Here is a 12,876-nt window from a genome sequence, read left to right as displayed (position 1 = left end):
GAGTCCCACTCACCCCCCAGAAAAATTACACTTCTTTCAAATATATGTATGTGTACAGAATCAGGTGAGGAAGAAAAGGAGACAGAATTAAGAGCAGAGAAAGAGGAGAGAAATACAAGTAAGGAACAGGAGAGAATAAAGAAGCTGTTTGGGGAACTAGAGCCATAGAAGCACCACTGATGGTGGGGCAGACACTAACACGGGAGTGACATAAAAGGAGAACTAACCTCTGTATGTAACAGGCCTGGTAGCTGAAGAAAATGTCAGAGAAATTAAATATTTTGTCCAAACTCATGCAGTTAATAAGGAAAGAGTACAGAATCTAACTCCAAAGCTTCTTTCCATTCTACCACATTGGATTAAGATAACCCTAGGTTTCTTATGATGGCTTCAAATAAAGAGTTTTATTAGAGAATATACAGTAATTTCAAAAGGGATCAGAAAAATCATCAAGTTCCTCATGCTTCTCAGATGCTCTCTAAACTATGCAAGTTGAAGGCAATTTTAAACAAAGCTCCACCAGTTCTTCCTAACACTAAGTTGAGGCCAGGCTCATAGAAAGAAGCGGTTCACCTACCTTTCCTTCCAATTACTCTTTCTAAATGTGACCCCCCCCCCCCCGCCACCCCCACCTTCCCCCCTTTCAGTCCTAAATAAAGGAGACAAAAACAAAGCAGCAGTTGAGCTCTCCTTCCTCTGTTATACAGGTACTGCAGCTTTCCTTTGTGGTTGTATGCTCTTGGATATCACTTTAAAAGCATCTTTTTTCAAGACCCATGCCTTCTGAGGTGGAAGCTACCTACCACTGACTGTTTTCTGTACTCCTTTTGTGTAAAATCTCTATTAAAATTCTGTGCTTAAAGATCTCACTATCAACCAAACTAGTGTTTTTTTTGTTTTGTTTTGTTTTTTGTATTTTTCTGAAGCTGGAAACGGGGAGAGATAGTCAGACAGACTCCCGCATGCGCCCGACCGGGATCCACCTGGCACGCCCACCAGGGGCGACGCTCTGCCCACCAGGGGGCGATGCTCTGCCCCTCCGGGGCGTCGCTCTGCCGCGACCAGAGCCACTCTAGTGCCTGGGGCAGAGGCCAAGGAGCCATCGCGCCTGGGGCCAATGGAGCCTTGGCTGCGGGAGGGGAAGAGACAGAGAAGGGGGGGGGGTGGAGAAGCAAATGGGCGCTTCTCCTATGTGCCCTGGCCGGGAATTGAACCTGGGTCCCCCGCACGCTAGGCCGACGCTCTACCGCTGAGCCAACCGGCCAGGGCCAAACTAGTGTTTTTAAGAGCCACCTTCTCTAAGTCAAAGATGTCCTTTACTGAATGGATTCTGCACTATGTGAAGTAAAGAGTTTACTAAAACAAATTTGCAAAACTAGATTTAAGAAAGGAACACATATTAAAAATAAAGCAAATAAACTTTCCTTAAAGTTTTGTATGTTTTTTTGTTTTCTGGATTTTTAAAGAAAATTAAATTTAACAGGGTGACATTGATCAACAAGAGTACAAAGATTTCAGGTAAACATCTCCACATCATTTGAAGATTCAATTGTTGTATACTCATCACCCAAAGTCAAATCATTTTCTGTCACCTTATATTTGTCTCTCTTTATACCCTTCCTCCAATCCCCTCCCCCTTTCCCACATCTCCCTCCCCCTGGTAACCACTGCACTCTTATCTATGTCCATGAGTCTCAGTTTTGTATCCCACCTATGTGTGAAATCATAGTTTTTAGCATTTTCTGATTTATTCACTTCACTCAGTATAATGTTCTCAATGTCCATCCATATTGTCATAAATGTCACTATATCATCATTTCTTATGGCTGAGTAGTATTCCATTATATTTATGTAACACATCTTTATCAATTCCTTATCCAGGGGCACTTTGGTTGTTTCCATGTCTTGGCCACAGTGAACAATGCTGTGATGAACATGCAGGTGCACGTGTCTTTATGTACCAGTGTTTTTGAGTTTTGGAGGTATATACAGTAGAGGGATTGCTGCGTCATATGGTAGTTCCATTCTTAATTTTTTTTTTAAAGATTTTATTTATTCATTATAGAGAGGGGAGAAAGAGAGAAAGAGAAGGGGGGAGGAGCAGGAAGCATCAACTCCCATATGTGCCTTGACCAGGCAAGCCCAGGGTTTTGAACCGGCAACCTCAGCGTTTCCAGGTTGACACTTTATCCACTGCGCCACCACAGGTCAGGCTATTCTTAATTTTTTGAGGAACCACCATTCTTTCTTCCATAATGGTTGTACTAATTTACATTCCCACCAACAGTGAATGAGGGTTCCTTTTTCTCTGCAGCCTCTCCAACAGTTGTAATTACCTCTCTTGTTGACAATAGCTAATCTAACAGGTGTGAGGTGGTATCTCATTGTAGTTTTGATTTGCAATTCTTGAATGGCTAGGGAAGATGAACATTTTTTCATGTATCTGTTGGCCATTTGTATTCCTTCTTGGGAGAAGTGTCTGCTCAGTTCTTAACCCTCCCCTTTAATTGGATTGTTTATTTGTGTGTTGCTGAGCTTTGTGAGTTCTTTTTATATATTTTGGATATTAACCCCTTATCAGAGCTGTTGTTTGTCAATATCATCTCTTATTTAGTTGGCTGGCTATTTGTTTTGTTGTAATTTTCTTTTGCTGTGCAGGAGTTTTTTAGTTTGATGTAGTTCCATTCATTTATTTTTGCCTTTACTTCCCTTGCCATTGGGGTCAAATTCATAAATTGTTCTCTAAGGCCAAGGTCCACTGGCTTATTACCAATGTTTTCTTCTATGTTTTTTATTGTTTCAGATCTTATATTTAGATCTTTGATCCATTTTTAATCAATTTTTGTGCATGGGACCAACTGTAGTCAAGTTTTATTCTTTTGCATGAGGCTTCCCAATTTTCCCAGCACCATTTATTAAAGAGGCTTTCTTGTCTCCATTGTGTGTTTTTGGCTCCTTTGTCAAAGATGATTTGTCCACATATATGTGGTTTTATTTCTGGGCTCTTGATTCTGTTCCATAGGTCTGTATGTCTGTTTTTCTGCCAATACCATGCTGTTTTGATTATCGTGGCTCTATAGTATAATTTGAAGTCAGGTAGTGTGATACTTCTGGTTTCATTCTTTTTCCTCAGGATTGTATTGGCTATTTGAGGTTTTTTTAGATTCCATACAAACCTGGTAATTTTTTGTTCATTACTTTAAAAAATAACATTGGAATTTTGTTGGGGATTGCATTAAATTTGAATATTGCTTTGGGTAATAGGACCATTTTAACCATATTGATTCTTCCAATCCATGAACATGGAATATTTTTCCATGTCATTGTGTCTTTTTCAACTTCCTTTAATAATGCTTTGTAGTTTTTAGTATATAGATCCTTTACCTTCTTTGTTAAGTTTATTTATAGGTATTTTATTTTTTTTGCTGAAACAGTAAAAAAGATTATTTTTTTTAGTTCATTTTCCAAAGTTTCATTGTTGGCATATATGAAAGCAATAGACTTCTGTATACTGATTTTGTATCATGTAACCTTACTGTTATTGTTTCTAATAGTCTTTCTGTGGAGAAGGGGTCCCCAAACTACAGCCCGTGGGCCACATGCAGCCCCCTGAGGCCATTTATCCGGCCCCCGCCGCACTTCTGGAAGGGGCACCCCTTTCATTGGTGGTCTGTGAGAGGAGCATAGTTCCCATTGAAATACTGGTCAGTTTGTGGATTTAAATTTACTTGTTCTTTATTTTAAATATTGTATTTGTTCCCGTTTTGTGTTTTTACTTTAAAATAAGACATGTGCAGTGTGCATAGGGATTTGTTTATAGTTTTTTTTATAGTCCGGCCCTCCAATGGTCTGAGGGACAGTGAACTGGCCCCCTGTGTAAAAAGTTTGGGGACCCTTGCTGTGGAGTCTTTGGGTTTCCAATATGTAGAATCATGTATTCTGCAAAAAATGAAACCTTTACTTCTTTTCCAACATAAATGCCTTTTATTTCTTTCTCTTGTCTGATTGCTCTGGCTAAAACTATGTTGAATAGAAAGAGTGGGTAGCCTTGTCTTGTTTCTGATTTTAGAGGAAAAGCTTTCAGTTTTTCACCATTTAGTATATTAGCTGATGGTTTGTCATATATGGTCTTTATTATGTTGAGGTATTTTCCTTCTATACCCATTTTATTAAGTGTTTTAAATATAAAGGGATATTATATCTTATTGAATGCCTTCCCTGCATCTATTAATAGAATTATATGGTTTCTGTTCTTTGTTTTGTTGATATGGTGTATTACATTAATCAACTTACATATGTTGGACTATCCTTGTGCTCCTGGAATGAATCCCACTTGATCATGATGTATTATTTTTTTAATGTGTTGTTGTATTCAATTTGCTAGTATTTTGTTTAAATTTTTTGCATCTGTATTCATTAGAGATATTGGTCTGTAGTTTTCTTTTTTTGTATTGTCCTTGCCAGGTTTTTGAATGAGGGTTAGGTTTGCCTCATAAAATGTGTTCAGAAGTATTGCTTCTTCTTCAATTTTTTGGAAGACTTTGAAAAGATAGGAACCAAACCTTCTATGAATGTTTGGTAGAATTCACTAGTGTAACCATCTGGCCCAGGACTTTTATTTAGGGAGATTTTTTGTTGTTGTTGTATTTTTCTGAAACTGGAAATGGGGAGAGACAGTCAGACAGACTCCCGCATGCACCCGACTGGAATCCACCCGGCACGCCCACCAGGGGCCCACGCTCTGCCCACCAGGGGGCGATGCTCTGCCCCTCCGGGGCGTTGCTCTGCCGCAACCAGAGCCACTCCAGCGCCTGGGGCAGAGGCCAAGGAGCCATCCCCAGAACCCGGGCCATCTTTGCTCCAATGGAGCCTTGGCTGCGAGAGGGGAAGAGAGAGACAGAGAGGAAGGGGGAGGGGGTGGAGAAGCAAATGGGCGCTTCTCCTATGTGCCCGGGCCGGGAATCGAACCCAGGTTCCCCACACGCCAGGCCGACGCTCTACCGCTAAGCCAACCAGCCAGGGCCTTATTTAGGGAGATTTTTGATAGTTATTTCTATTTTCTCCCTGCTTATGGGTCTATTTAGGCTTTTTCACTTCTTCATGACAGTCTAGGAAGATTGTAAAGTTCTACGGATTTATCCATTTCTTCTAGATGATTGAATTTGGTGGCATATAGTTTTTCATGTTCTACAATGATCCTTTGTATAGCTACAATATCTGTGTTAATTTCTCCTCTTTCATTTTGGATTTTGTTTATATGAGTCCTTTCTCTTTTTTCTTTAGTGACTCTAGCAAGATTTTTTTTTCAATTTTACTGATCTTTTCAAAGGACCAGCTCTTTATTGTATTAATTTTTTCTATAGTTTTTCTGTTCTCTACTTCATTTATTTCTGCTCTCATTTTTACTATTTCTATTCTTCTGCTGATTTTGGGTTGCCTTTGTTCTTTTCCTAGTTCCTTAAGAAGTGATATTAAATTGTTTACCTGGGCTCTCTCTTGCTTTTTCATATAAGCCTGTAATGATATGAACGTCCCTCTTATGACTGCTTTTGCTGCATCCCAGAAATTTGGATATGTCATGTCATTTTTGTTTGTATATATCTTTTGATCTCTGCTTTTATTTCCTCTTTGACCCAGTCACTTTCTAGAAGTATGTTGTTTAATTTCCATATTTTTGTGGGTTTCTTCACTTCTTCTTTGCAGTTGAATTCTAATTTCAAAGCCTTATGGTCAGAGAGTATACTTGGTATAATTTCAGTCTTCCCGAATTTGTTGATGTTAGTTTTGTGGCCCAAAATAGTGTCTATTCTCGAGAATGTTCCATGTACACTGGAGAAAATGTATACTCTGAAGTTCTGGATGGAATGTCCTGTAAATGTCTATTATGTCCATTTTGCCTAGTGTGTCATTTAAGGCTGACATTTCTTTATTGATTTAGTGTTTAGATGATCAATCTAGAACCATCAATGGTGTACTTAGATCTAAAAGTATGATTGTGTTTTTGTCTGTTTCTATTTGTAGATCAGTTAGTAGATATCTTACATATTTTGGAGCTCCCTGGTTTAGTGCATATATATTAAGAAGTGTTATGTCTTCTTGATACAATGTCCCCTTTATCGTTATGAAAGGACCCATCTTTGTCTCTGGTTACCTTTGCTGTCTTGAAGTCAGCATTGTCAAATATAAGTATGGCTATACCTGCTTTTCTTTGGGTATTATTTGCTTGGAGAATCATTTTCCAACCTTTCACTTTGAGTCCACTTTTGTCCTTGCAGCTTAGATGTATTTGTCTCTTGAAGACAGCATATGGTTGGGTTTTGCTATTTGATCCAATCTGCTATGCTGTGTCTCTTTATTGGTGAGTTCAATCCATTTACATTTAGGGTAATTATTGACACTTGAGAATTTCCTATAGCCATTTTATATATTGCTTTCTGATAGCTCTGTGTCTCATTTGGCTCATCTCTTTTGCTTTCCTGTCTGTTGTTTTTGTTTGTTGGTATTCCATACTTCTTTCCTGTTTCTTCTTCTTTTTTTTTTTTTTTCTTTTTGAAGCTGGAAATGGGGAGAGACAGTCAGACAGACTCCCGCATGCACCCGACCGGGATCCACCTGGCACGCCCACCAGGGGGCGACGCTCTGCCCACCAGGGGACGATGCTCTGCCCCTCCAGGGCATCGCTCTGCCGAGGCCACAGCCACTCTAGCACCTGATGCAGTGGCCAAAAAGCCATCCCCAGCGCCCGGGCCATCTTTGCTCCAATGGAGCCTTGGCTGCAGGAGGGGAAGAGAGAGACAGAGAGGAAGGAGGGGGGTGGAGAAGCAAATGGGCGCCTCTCCTATGTGCCCTGGCCGGGAATCGAACCCGGGTCCCCTGCATGCCAGGCCGACGCTCTACCGCTGAGCCAGCTGGCCAGGGCCGTGTTTCTTCTTTTTTAAGCTATGTGGTTCAGTAGTGGCATTTTCATGGGTGGTTATCATAAAGTTATAAAAGAAAAAATTTCATATTTACAAAAGTCCATTATCTAATGAGTGCTTCTGAACTCCATTCTCCTTTGCTACTGCTGATCTTTATTCACTCCCCTTTTATGTTATGGTTGTCACAGATTAACTGTTTTTATTGTGATCTTGTTGGAACTTTTAATTGTAGTTTTGTTCTTTGTATCTAGTCAAATAACCCCCTTTAGTATTTCCTGTAGTGGGGGTTTTCTGGTGATAAATTCCCTCACCTTCTCTATGTCTCTAAAAGTTTTTATTTCTCCTTCATATTAGAAGGATAGCTTTGATGGATATAGTATTCTTAGCTGGTACTTTAAATGTTGGGGTCCACTCTTTTCTGGATTGTAGAGTTTTTTCTAAGAAATCTGGTGATAACCTAATGGGCCTCCCTTTATATGTTGTATTCTTCTTTTCCCTGCCTACTTCGAGGATTCTTTCTTTGTCATTGATTTGTGACAATTTTATTATGATGTGCCTTGGAGTAGGTCTGTTTGGGTTGAGGTAACACTGTGTTCGGTTTGCTTCTTGGATTCAAGGCTCTAACTCCACAGGCTTGGGAAGTTCTCATCAATTTTTTGTTTGAATAAGATTTCCATACCGTTTTCCCTGTCTTCTTCTGATATACCCATTATTCTTATATTGCTCTTTCTGATGGAGTCATATAATTCTTGTAGAACTCTCTCATTTTTTTTTTACAGAGACAGAGAGAGTCAGACAGATATGGACAGACAGGAACAAAGAGAAATGAGAAGTATCAATCATCAATTTTTCATTGTGACACCTTAGTTGTTCATTGATTACTTTCTCATATGTTCCTTGACCATGGGCCTTCAGCAGACTGAATAACCCCTTGCTCGAGCCAGAGAACTTGGGTCCAAGCTAGTGAGCTTTGCTCAAACCAGATGAGCCCATGCTCAAGCTGGCGATTTCAGAGGTCTCGAACCTGGGTCTTCCACATTCCAGTCCAACGCTCTATCCACTGCGCCACCACCTAGTCAGGCTCTCATTTTTTTAAATTCATGAGTCTCTCACTTCTTCTCTCTGTAGTATCTCTAGTTGCTGGTCTTCAATGTCATTGATTCTCTCCTCTATTTGGCCTGTTCTATTAGCCAAACTTGCTACCTCATTTTTCAGTTCATGTATTGATTTCTTCATCTCTGTTTGGTTCTTTTTTATAGTTTTAATCTCCTTGTTGAAGTACTCTTTTTTGCTTAATTTGTTTTTTAGAGCTCATTAAGTTGCCTATCAGTGTTTTCCTACATCCCACTGAGTATTTTTAGAACTTCACTTTTGAATTTTCTGTCATTTAACTCCAAGGTTTCCATGTAATTGAGATTTCTTTTTCTGGACATTTTTCATTACCTCTCTGAACTACATTTCTGTCTTATGTATCTGTGACATTTGATTTCTTTTTCCTTGATGATATTTGAGAGTGGTATTGTTAAGAACTCTAACAAGAGATAACTAAAAAATAAAAAAATAATTGAAAATAATAGTGAAGAAATAAAAATTCTAAAAAAATAATGATAAGTAGAAAATGAAAGCTATAAACAACAAAGAGCAAGAATTAAGAGAAGGGAGAAAATGAAATAAAAACCAAATAAATCAGAAAAAGAAAAGAACATAAAAATTTGAAGAAAAAGAAAAAAAGAGAAGAAAAAAGTAAAAGTATCAAAAATAAAATACAAAAATATAAGAACAAAAAATATAAAACTAAGGATAATGAAATTCAAATGAGAAAAAGAGAAAGAAGAAAAGGGAAAGAAGAAAAAAACAAGAAAAAGAAAAATTTTTTTTTCAGTTTTGAGAAATTACTTTTTTCTTTTTCCAGTAGGTGTCACTGTACTACAAGTTTTGGCTCTGTGAAATTCTGAGGCAGAATTCCACTGAGATGTTGCTGTCATAATGATGTAGGTAGGACCGCAGTCATGTGGTGGGTGGACAGTTTCAGTTTTAGGGCTTTGCAGCTTCATAGCTTTGTGTTGTAAAGCTCTAGCAATGGTGGTTTTAGGTCTCCAGATGCTCCTCCCCACATCTCTATAGAGGAGGGGGTCAGATGTAGAATATCTCTGCCTCTCAGGTGAGAGAGTGTCCCCAGAGACTCAGCTGTGGGGGGTCTGCCACAGCCACTCTTTGTACCGTGAGAGGAGGAAGGCAGGATCTGGGAGGCTGTGGGGCTGCATTTTGGTCCTCTCCGACACTGTGCATAGTGCAGGCTACAGGTAGAGTGTGGGCTGTGCACTATGTGCCAAGCATGCTTAAGCACTGTGCAGGCTGAACTTCATGGGCTAAGCACACTCTGAGCGACTGCATGTCAAGCACTGCATGAGCCAAGCATTGTAGACCCAGTGCATGCTGGTAGAGTGAGTGTTGCAGGCTGTGCAGACACAGAGCACCAGCTGATGGCAAGTGAGCCTCCTGATGCAGGCAGACCACAGAACCTGGGCTGTGACCCTGCACTTGGTTGCACTTGCCTTAATTCAGCTCCCCCCCCCCACTGCCCTTCAACCTCTCTGCTTCGCCTGGCTCAAAACAAAACCCAAGCCAAACAAGCCCTCCTCCCTCAGTCCAGCAAGGAAAAAGAAAAATTCAGTCCTTCGGTTTCTCTCCTTTCCAGAGTCCACCATGAAAGCATTTTATCTTCCACTCCCCCTTTTCAACCTGTCCCACCTTCAGTCCCTCTGGTGCACAGACCTTTCAGGCATGGCTGTGAGCCCAGCTAGGGTTCCTTCACTGCGTTATAGTTGCTCAATTTGTTGAAATTTTAAGGGGAGAAACCAGTAGTATCTCTCATGCTGCCATTTCTCTGATGTCACTCAAAAACAGTTCTTTAAAGTTTTTAAAAATAAGCTTTAAAAATAAATTAATAATCCACACTTATTTCAGATAACTTGGAAATTTCAGTATCAAAAAGAAAAAAATGAACAGTTCTGGTCAAGAGAAAAGCAGTTAGTTACCTACAAGGGAGATCCCATAAGACTGTCATCTGACTTGGCAGGAAATATTTAAAATGATGAAAGGCAAGGACCAAAACCCAGTATTACTGTACCCAGTAAAGGTAGAACTAAAGGACAGGAAAAGAGCTTCCCAGACAAGAAAAAGCTAAAGGAGGTCCTGGCCAGGTGCTAAGTGGATAGAGCATTGTTCCAGTATGCCAAGGTTGCAGGTTTAATCCCTGGCTAGGGCACAGATGAGAAGCAATCAATGAATGTACAACTAAATGGAACAACTAAGCAGAACAAACAGAGCTGATGCTTTTTTCTCTATACTTCTCTCCCTTCCCTGCTCTCTTTTTCTTCCTTTCTCTCTATCTCAATGGAAAAATTTTCAAAAAAGAAAAATCTAAAGGAGTTCATCACCAACAAAACAACATTACAAGAAATGTTAAGGGACTTCTCTAAGAAGAAGAAAGGGGGAGGAGATAAAAAAATATATAAGTAATAGCCTGACCAGGTGATGGCGCAGTGGATAGAGCATCAGACTGGGATGCAGAGGACCCAGGTTCAAAACTCTGAGATCGCAGGCTTGAGTGCAAGCTCATCTGGCTTCAGTGCAGTGGGCTCAACTAGCTTGAGTGCAGGCTCATCTGGCTTGAGCGCGGGCTCACCAGCTTGTGCATGGGGTCATTGGCTTGAGCACGGGATCATAGACATGGCCCCATAGTTGTTTGCTTGAGCCCAAAGGTTGCTGGCTTGAAGCCCAGGGTTGCTGGCTTGAGCCCAAGGGCACTGGCTTGAGCAAGGGGTCACTCGTTCTGCTGTAGCCCCCCGGGCAAGGCAAATATGAAAAAGTAATTAATAAACAATGTAGGTGCTACAACAAAAAATTGATGCTTCTCATCTCTCTCCCTTCCTGTCTGTCTGTCCCTGTCTGTCCCTCTATCTCTCTCTCTGTCTCTGTCACACAAAAAAATATATGTGTAGTAAAATGGCAATAAGTACATATCTACCAACAATTACTATAAATGCAAACTGAGTAAATGCTCCAATCAAAAGACACAGGGTGGCTGAATAAAAAAAAAGACCCATACAAATACTGTTTACAAGGGACTCACTTTAGTTAAAAGACACACATACACAGACTGAAAGTAAAGGGATGGAAAAAGATATTTCATGAAAGTAAGCTGGGGTAGCAATACTTATACCAAACAAAACTGACTTTAATCAAAGCCTATATGAAGAAACAAAGAAGGACTCAGAAATTTCACTTCTGGACATTTACCCAAAGAAACTCAAAACACTAATTTGAAAAGACATATGCACCTGACAAGGCAGTGGCGCAGTGGTAGAGCAACAGACTGGGATGCAGAGGACCCAGGTTCAAGACCCTGAGGTCACCAGCTTGAGTGGAGCTCATCTGGTTTGAGCAAAGCTCACCAGCTTGGACCCAAGGTCACTGGTTCGAGCAAGGAGTTACTTGGTCTGCTGAAGGCCAACGGTCAAGGCACATATGAGAAAGCAATCAATGAACAACTAAGGTGTCACAACAAAAAACTGATGATTGATGCTTCTCATCTCTCTCTGTTTCTGTCTGTTTGTCCCTATCTATCCCTCTCTCTGACTCTCTCTGTCTCTGTAAAAAAAAAAGACATATGCACCCATATGTTCATTCTAAGTGCCCATTAATAGATGAATGAATATAGTAGTACACATATACAATGGGATATTACTTGACCATAAAAAGGAATAAAATCTTCCATTTGCTACAGAATGGATGGGCATAAAGGGTATTGTGTTGAGTAAAACAAGTCAGACAAAGACAAATACCATATGATTTCACTTACATGAGGAATCTAAATAACAAAATACACAAAACAGAAACAGGCTAATAAACAGGCTATTTTGTTGTAAGGTACCAAAAAGCTGCAAAATTAATGTTGATATTCTAGGAAGAAAAGGTCAGGCTTTCCTGTCCTTTCTTTGGAAAATGGAGGAAAAAGAATATAGAAGTCTCCTGACTTACAAGGACGACTAGGATCATTGGTTTTAAGTTCTATGAAAGGATTAAGGTTACCTGAAGAACTCCCTTTCACTTTCAATAACGTACCACCCTACACTGATCTTAGCTCTCTCCCTTCCTGGAATCCTGAGATTAATGTATACCTCTAGGCCAGCAGTTCTCAACCTGTGGGTTGTGACCCTGGCAGGGGTCGATGGACCAAAATATAGGTCGCCTAAAGCCATACAATACAAATAAAATACGTATTTTCCAATGGCTTTAGGCAACCCTGTGTTTTGGTTGTTCGACCCCGGGGTCGCGACCCACAGGTTGAGAACCGCTGCTCTAGGCAAAGGAGGAGAGATAGATACTAAAGGGATTTGTGAATGATGTTGATTGTTATTACCTTGAAAGTTTTAGCGTTTTTTTGTAAAATCCCCTAGACAAATGTTAATCTTGTTAATGTAACATAAATCATGTCAAATGTTAATCCTGTTAATGACTGTGTCATGCCCCCCCAACCTGCATGTAGTCAAAGGGTATATAACCAACCTCTGAAATGTACTCAGCACACACGATTTGGGTCTGCTGCCCCGGGTCAGCCATATGCGGCCGGCATATTTAACAAATCTCCTCCTTCAATGAAACACTTCAAACTCATCTGGACTGGGTATCTCTACGTAAAACCACTTAAGTGAGGTATGGTGCCTTTCAGAATCTGGGGTATGGTACTTTATAACAATTTATGGTGCCAGGTGGGTTCTGGAAATATAGGAGTGATAACTCTGTAGGTTAACAAATATCTGATCACTAGGTTGTACATCTAAAATTAACATATTATTGTATGTTGTTGGGCAAACAAGTGTGTTAGATTTGCTCGCTTGTATGTACTTTGCCTGATTTGTGCATGAGCACAGAGCAGCACCATGTGTGTGTAGTT

The 12,876-nt window shown here is 40.1% G+C and overlaps 1 protein-coding gene across 1 annotated transcript in view; it reads right to left on the bottom strand.

The window, feature by feature from the left end:
- Positions 1-12,876, bottom strand: part of LRRC34 (leucine rich repeat containing 34) — a 61,226-nt gene that overhangs the window by 23,141 nt on the left and 25,209 nt on the right. The gene's annotated exons all lie outside the window — the stretch shown is intronic.

This window comes from Saccopteryx bilineata, chromosome 8 (assembly GCF_036850765.1).
Source record: "Saccopteryx bilineata isolate mSacBil1 chromosome 8, mSacBil1_pri_phased_curated, whole genome shotgun sequence".
NCBI lineage: Eukaryota > Metazoa > Chordata > Mammalia > Chiroptera > Emballonuridae > Saccopteryx > Saccopteryx bilineata.
Note: the sequence above shows the minus strand (reverse complement) of the source record. Positions and strands in the feature narration are given on the sequence as shown.